Source organism: Limulus polyphemus, unplaced genomic scaffold, assembly GCF_000517525.1.
Source record: "Limulus polyphemus unplaced genomic scaffold, Limulus_polyphemus-2.1.2 Scaffold744, whole genome shotgun sequence".
Lineage (NCBI taxonomy): Eukaryota > Metazoa > Arthropoda > Merostomata > Xiphosura > Limulidae > Limulus > Limulus polyphemus.
The window spans coordinates 299199-307769 of NW_013666354.1; the positions used below are offsets into that span (position 1 = coordinate 299199).

The window sequence follows — 8571 nt, forward strand, 5'->3', positions numbered from 1 at the left end:
GTTGTAAGTCCGTAGACATACCGCTGTGCCACTGGGGAGCACATGTAGTTTTGAGACTAAAAGACGTAGATTTCTAAAAACAAATCAGGATGAATGCGGATGCATATTCGTTTGACATCAATGTTCTTTCCTTTTCTCCAATTTGTTTGTGTTTTTTAACAAATATAATAATAAAAAATATTCATTATGATAAACGAAGTAATAATTTGATCTAAGTAAGAGTTTTTTTTTCTTCCCAATTTCTAAAAAAAAATCCTTACATGATAAAAAAATGAATATTATTTTCGAAACCTGCATAGCTGAATTATGGAAAATGCAAAACAACTTTTATGAAGTTTAAATTTGCAAGCCTGTGTAATTTATTGCATTAATTTATCAGACTTATGCGTGAATAATGCCCGGCGTAGACAGGTGGTTAGGGCGCTCGATTCGCAACCTGAGGATCGCAGGTTCGAATCTCCGTCCCACCAAATATGCTTGCCCTTTCAGCCGTAGGAGCGTTATAATGTGACGGCCAATCCCACTATTCATTGGTAAAAGAGTAGCCGAAGAGTTGGCGGTGAGTGGTGATGACTAGCTGCTGCCTTCCCTCTAGTCTTACACTGCTAAATTGGGGACGGGTAAGGCAAATAGCCTTCGTGTAGCTTTGCGCTAAATTCAAAGCATGCGTGAATAATTAGCATTCCTTCTTAAACCCGTAAATCATGTCAGTGTTGATCGAAATAATAAAACAGTAAACTCAACTCCTCTAGGTAACTAGTTCATCATATTAATACCTGGTTCCGTACGACGATAAGCTTACAAGAGAAAAACATGATCACAGTGTCTATTGGTTTGTAAGTAGATTGTGACTATTACTGTAAAGATAATTTTAATTCCCAGCCTTACATGTTATAAACATTTCTGGTGTATGCAGGCGAAGTTGTCAGTAATTACTAAAACACTAAGGTGAAAACTCTTTAAACTAACAACAACATTAACATGTTTCTGACACTAACGACAAAATTACTGTGATACAAAACCCAACTTCCACAGACTACAAATATTATTATTTAAAAAAATTCGTTACTTAGTTTGTTCTGAATAACCTTAGTTTCTTTGGAGTTACCCACAGTATATTAAGGCACATCTAAATTACTCGTATTAAGAATTTGGTAAATATATGATCCGAGTTTTCTTTATATATGACTCATTTGTTACAAATTCAAACTAATACTATTATCTGAATAGTAGGTCTGTCTATTTATAGAACAGCAATAATTGCATTTGAAAAAATATGCATTTCTTATCACAGTGGCCCTAGTGTCTGCGGACTTATACCACTAGAAACCGGGTTTCGATACCCGTGGTGGGTAGAACAAAGATAGCCCATTGTGCAGCTTTGTGCTTAATTACAAACAAACTTATCGCATTAAATGTATTAATAATTGGAAAGTTGAATTAAGCCTAAATCATAAAAAAAAATGATCTGTTAAATATTTCACGTACGTTGTGTGTTATACGTTGCTATATTGACATATCAAGTACGTTGTATATCATTTCAATATGACACATAAGTATAGCAAATACCTCTCGTATAATCCATTAATAATTATAAATAGATGCACATTTCACTTTAAAAACTCAAGATAATAATAAACCTTATATTTATTTTAAGCCTAAATTAATATATTCCTAACAAATTCTTCATTTATAATAATCATAAAGTTGTGTGTTTACTATCAATAATTAGTAGACTAATTCTTTAATTGAATAGAGTTGTTTAACAACAAGTAAACAACAACTCTTTTTCAATTATATATCAGCTAACTAGTGTCGGCTAACAAAACGAAGAATTAAATTGTGGCGGAATGCTACAAGTTCTTCAAATACCTGTAGAATGATAGGTTTCTTTTTTGTGAGTGTAAAACACTTAAATACACCATTTCGATTTAATTCTTTAACTGAGTTAGCAGAGTATTTGCCTGGCGTACGAGAGGTTCCGGGTTCGAACCTGTTTACAGGAGACAAATTTCATTATTACACAGTCACAAAGTAATCTCACAAACTTTTGAAATAGAAGATTCACTCAGATTTAATACATCGTATTTTTTTATTTCAGTTTGTTTGCATCAGTCTTGAAAACACGTTATGCAAGAAGTGGTCCATATCGAAACTAACTCTAAAATAGATAAGAGTACCCCAAGAGTTGGCGGTGGGTGATGATGACTAGCTGCCCCTCCCTCTTGTCTTACGCTGCTAAATTAGGGACGGCTAGCGCAGATAGCCCTCGTGTAGCTTTGTGCGAAATTACAAACAAACGAAAAGAGATGAAATATTTTTGTCAGTGTATTATTTATGTTTTTTTTTAGAAGAGGCTTCTTATTTTTTGTTGCCTAGCTTAGTTTTAGTTTTGCGTTTGTTAATTGTTTAACCCTAAAACAATAAGTAATAACATTATGCTACTTTATGTCTTATTGGCTTGTTCCAATAACTTTTATCTGTATTATTCCGCCGGTATTTGTTTCTATATGCTTTCTTTTTTTCTTATGTTTAAATTTTTGCTCTTACTGAAGTTATCCAAACACCTTCACTTTAATATTTTAATACAATTGTTCTTTTTTGGAATAAAACTGTATCATGGGCTATCTACGCTTTGTCCGCCGCGGAAGAACTCTGAATTTTTGTGTTTTAAGTTCCTTCTAGGTTACCGCTAAACCACTAGGGGAACATTTTAATCCGTATTTTTTTCGTTGAGGGATTCTTTTAAATTATTAGGTGAAAATAAGACCAATTCCAGTCCCCCTAACGATAATAAATTGGTTTATTTCTTCCTTAATATTTCTACAAGTTTATTTCACTTATGCACGGTTGTAACTTGTAAGCCTACACTTACAAATGACATTCAAACGGAAATACCACGATAATTATATTATGACTAACGTAAAAATAAACTTACTTGTACAATTTTATGGCTGATCGATCAATTAACTGAATCTAAGCAGGCCCGTACGCAGAATATTTGAATGAGTGCGGTTCTAATTTGTGAGATCAAAAACTAACACATATTGAGCGAAGCATGTTAATGCTACGGGGGGTCAGGGGACATGCGACTATTTCAAGCAAAAAATGCTAATGTTTCATCAGAAGAATGTAAACTGTGTAGGAAATGTTAAATACCATAAGAAGCTGCGCTATAACTATATAAGCATAATATTTTTACATCACAAAAAATAGGGGGTTCGGCCGAACCTCCCCTGCGTACGTACGTGATATGTGGTGGATAACATGAATCCAAATACTTCACTCAATGACTAGCACTACCAACTAAAAACTAAACACTTGGCTGACTGACTGTTAGCTGAAAACAGCACCACTATGACTCAATGCTTCACTGATTGTTATAATTATAATCGACTCTCGATACTTCCCAAACTTACTAAATATTCGTGAAATCGAACTTAGAGCTTTATAGGTATCCTAGGCCCATATTTTGATGTCATGTGCCCTTTAGCTAACATCTGAATTAAAGCATTTCAAAAAATAGCTTATAACACTATTTTATATTAGTTTAAATACTTGCAGTTAGGGTAACAAACTCTTTACAGATACATTTTCTTTTTATGAACATCAAACTTCAGTGTAGTTAGATAAAAAGAACAATAAAAGTATATTGTTATATACTTCTGCAGGTTCTTTCATATTAATCGATAAGATAATGCAAAATTCAGTCCACGTAACAATAACAAATTAGTTTATTTCTATTATAATGTTCCTACAATCTACGTTGTAGGTCTAAGTTCATAAACAACTTTTCACATAAATTCCACTGCTAAATGTACTTATGTAGACCTACTTTCAAACCCAACATTTCAATATAAACTGTGAGATATACGGTTAACTTAATTTTGATAGATAGACAAACACGTAACTCGCGGAGTAACTGAATGACAAATAACAGAATAAATGAGATAACTTTGTGACACTGAACTGATTGACTGATTACTCATCAAATTCTTAATCACTCCTCGAATGAATACTTCAACTTGGCATTAACAATAACTTACTGTTTACTCGTTTTTATAATTAATGTACCCATGTATAGATATTAATCAAAGTTACTAGATTCCACATGTCATAGTCATCGAGAAATTTCAAGGCATTTTACGACTACTTTTATGAACGTACTTGATCTTAACATCATGTGCCCTCCAGCAAACAGCTAAACTAAAATAACGAAAATATTGCTTACAACGCTGCCCATTTCCAGGATTGTGAAGGCCTTTGAACAATCCTAATACGAAAATAAAACTTTACACTAAACTGTCCATTCAACAAATCTTTTTGGTAATTTTATTTTCCGGGGTTATGTCACACAGATGGCTTGCTGTCCTGTCACTTGGAGAATTCTCCCTGGGCAGGTGGTCAAGCAAATCAATTAGTGGCTATATCCTTCTCAATTCTCTGGAAGTGATCTCGACAGGAACCCTGGGTTTCTCAGCAGGTTGACTTTCCGTTGACAAATTCTTCTCTGGAATTACCCATTTGGCCATTATTTCTTCAACTTATCTCCAACGATGATCATTGAGGATTACTGTTGGCTTGGATTGCCTGCCCCTCTGGATTTTCTAAACTATACTATTGATTCTTTTTAGTACAACATATGACCCTTCCCAATACCTGCTTCGTTTTGGAATTTGTCCTTTCTTGCAGCAGGGATTGTACAGCCATATCATGTCACCTTAATGCAATCCAATCTTATCAGTATTAACATCATAGCGACTTATCGTTTCACCACCAGCTAATTTAAGACTTGACCAGGTAAAGGCGCGTGTGACCTCAATGGTGTTCCTTAGTTTGTCTGCATATTCTGTGTAAGACTCTACAGAGAGACTATTCTCCAGTTGAGAGTACATAAGGTCCAATAACATTTTAAGTTATCTCCTAAACATCAATGGTGATGGTGTGTTGACTGTAGCTTCATATACTGCTGTATGGTAATACATCAATAAGAGGGAAAGATCTTGATCCCACATTTTTAACATTCATCATATAAATCGTTTAACAATGTACAGCAATGCCTCTCCATTATGTCCTCAGAAGATGGATAAAGGGTTGTTATCCTGGTCTTTTTCATTACAAGAACCTGATACATTTCTGAAAACAAGGCTAATTCAAACTTACGTCCTTGATCTGAGTGAAGTTCTATTGGTGAGCCAAATCTTGAAAAAAATTCGTTGACAAGTTGCCTTGCTAATTTTTCTGCTTTATGGTTAGGAACATCATATGTTTCTGGACTTTAGTCCATCATAACTCACAGTTAGTTTGTGGCAGAGGACCAAGCACATTGAAGCAATTTTTCTCAGGTAATGCTCCAAAACAATACTGCTACATTTGCCCATGCTGCACCTTTCATGGACCTTTTCACTTACAGCATAGTTTACATGTTTTACACCAATTATCTATAGATCTTCAACCAAATAGAAGGACACCTTTACTTTCTCCAATGTTTTCTTAACACTGTATCTAGCCATTGGAAGGTTATGAAGATGACGGGGTGCTTTATATTGTAGAGATATGGAAGTACCAGCTGCTGTCATTGTTTCTTTTCCCATTTTCGACGAAATAAACCTTCTTATAAGCATAATGAATCCCACTGTGCTCAATGCATCTTTGTCCTTGGGCTGTATGGAGCGACTGTTTACCACGAGGGCCTTTCTACAGTCTTCTTAATCCTTTGAATGATTTGTTTCAAACTGAGCACCTATCAGTTGAGTGTTGGACCACATTAGTTCTTTATCATTACTTATTAATGTCACATCTTGGATTATGTTCTATTGTATTTTAGGTTGGTAGTATTTATTATCTTGTACATCCCTCTTTTCATAGTGTTTACATTCTTCATTAACACGTGGTCTTCTGGATAATTCATCACCATTTACATGGTTCTATTCAGAGTGATGCACGATGTTAAAGTTGTACTCCTGGAGGTTTTGAAGCCATCTTGCTATCTGACTTTCTGGATTGCATGACCAGTCGAAATATCAAAGTTTTGTCCATATAAATAATGGTGTGAATGACTTTGGACTAGAACAACACTTAGCAGCTCTAAGTTTTACAATACGTATTTCTACAACATTTATTGCCTTGCTATAGCAGGCAACCACATGTTATTTTTTGTATTATATTTGTGACAACACTGCTCCCACTGTATAATCACTGGCATCTATAAATTGGTCACGTACCAACGAATCCATTATTTCATGTGGAGCATTTAGGTAAAATAATTAGGTTAGCCTTTCCAAAGTAGTTTTAGCTAAGTTTCTTCTTTGTCTATACACTCTGTTCCAGAACCTTGTTCTGGACACTTTCTTCTAATGTGTCACTTAGAACCTGTTGAATAAGGCAGCTATCAATATTTGACAGTTGTTACGACTCTCAAGTGGAAGGTTACTTAATGTCATTCAAGCTAGTCCTTTTAAATTGGCTGTAAGATGAATCGTTTGTTGTTCACTATTCCATCTGTTTACCTTGGAAATTATTTCGAAATGAGCCTGATATGGTACCTTTTGATCATAGTCTGCTGTTTTCTTAACTGGGCGATTTTAATGAATTAGCAAGTTCAATGCTGGAACTGGATTTGGTAGTGGCATGGCTAGAATAGTCCAGAAAACTCCTACAGTAACAGAAAGCACATCAGTAGTGGTAATGGGAGTAGACCAAATAATTTCTCCTATTCCATATTTTGTAATAGATGGTATTTTAGGCTGAAATTTTTACCGATCTTCTTTTACTTTTTTGTCTATTTCTTCTTGACATTTTTTATTTGTTTCATTATCTCGTTTAATTATGGTTTCTATTTTCACCAAAATAATCCCAATTCTGATATCAATGTTGTAACGTTTTCTTTCTTTAAATTATTGGTGAAAATAAGGCAAAGTCCAGTGTTCTTAGCCCTCCAGTGGCTCACTGGTAAGTTTGAAGGCCTATAACGCTAAATTGGCTATCTGTGATCTGCCCACCACGGGTATCGAAACCCGGTTTCTAGCGTTGTATGTACGCAGACATACCTCTGTGCCACTGGGGGGGGGGGACATTTATGAGTAAAGTCGATCATTGCGCCCGTCACCAGGTGGTCCTTTATTTATATTTAAAAAATCGGATCTCCAAGTCAATGGCCGGAAGATTTTAAGATGACTGACTGAGCTGTAAGTAAAAAAATTATTGTCAAAGGGTCCATGAAACCTAACGTCACGTGATATTTGCGTATCTAAAGCCTCTCGCATATATTTCTATTGTTTAGTGCTTCAATTATTTAAATAAAATAATTTAATAAAATTGGAAAAATTTTTGTTGCAAATTTTATCAGCTTTATTACTTTATTAGCTTATCTTTTTCTCCTTTTTATGTATGATAAGATCATCGTATTTTTTCTTCTGCAACATCATTTCAGTTTTTAGATTGCATGTTTGTTTTGTTTTATTGTTTGAAACTATCAATTCGTAGTGATTTTAGATATTTTCAAATTATTATGTTCATGTTGACTAACTTTGAAGGTATTGTCTGTAAATTCCATTTTTAGCCGCGGATGAACGGCTCTCTGTTTTTTGTTTTGTTTTTTTCCTAGTACAAACTTTTATCTCGTAGCTCCGTCATCTCTTGACCAATTTGAGATCTAATTACAGTTTTGAACGCAGGAGGTCAAATCCTTTCGATTGATGTATTTCACCACGCCCAAGGTCTCATAGATTAATTTACCCTAATCGTGCCTAAAATACTTTCAATTTGAGGGTAGACTGGTAAAGATCCTGATGATTAATAAAATCGAATCGGGTATTAACTCCCCAGCCTTGGTATTGCTGGCGCACAAAAATATAGCTAATAATAAGGGAAAACAAAGGTCTCATAGATTAATTTACTCCAATCCGGCCTAAAAGAATTTCAAGTGTCACGGCTATTGATGATTCCCTCTTGTTTTTAGTAAATAAAGAAAAGACACTTTGGTTATTGTTTGATTTTTATTTATTGGAAAATGTTTTCAGATTATAATAAGTTTGTTTGTAGTTGAGCACAAAGCTACACAATGGGCTATTTTTGCTCTGCCCACCACGGGTATCGAAACCCGGATTCTAGCGTTGTAAGTCCGCAGACATACCGCTGGATCACTGGTGAGGGAGGGGCATTATAATAAGACTTGAATATAAAAAGTAGAAGAAGAAATGTTATATAATTTCAGTGACTTGCTCTATTCTAATGAATCTATAGTGTTATTTACATTACAAGTCATTAGTTTCGCGTTAGAGCGATTTGTTGGTCTATGTACGTTTGTTTTCTAAAGTATTTCTCTCTCTGATGTATATTTTCTCTGAGTTTGTCAATATTTTCTGGTGAAATTTTTCATCAACATGTTTAAAGATTTTCAGAATATCCACCTTTTTTTTTTCGTACATTTGTACTGCTAAAGTCTATGAATAATAATACACACAGGTGGTTAGTGCGCTTGATTCGGAATCTGAGGATTGCGGGTTCGAATCCCCGTCACACCAAACATGCTCGCCCTTTCAGCCTTGGGGGCGTTATAATGTGACGGTT

The 8571-nt window shown here is 34.8% G+C and overlaps 1 protein-coding gene across 2 annotated transcripts in view; it reads left to right on the plus strand.

Moving 5' to 3' along the window:
• LOC106460291 (follistatin-like) overlaps positions 1–8571 on the plus strand; it is a 108852-nt gene that overhangs the window by 95553 nt on the left and 4728 nt on the right. The window lies entirely within an intron of this gene.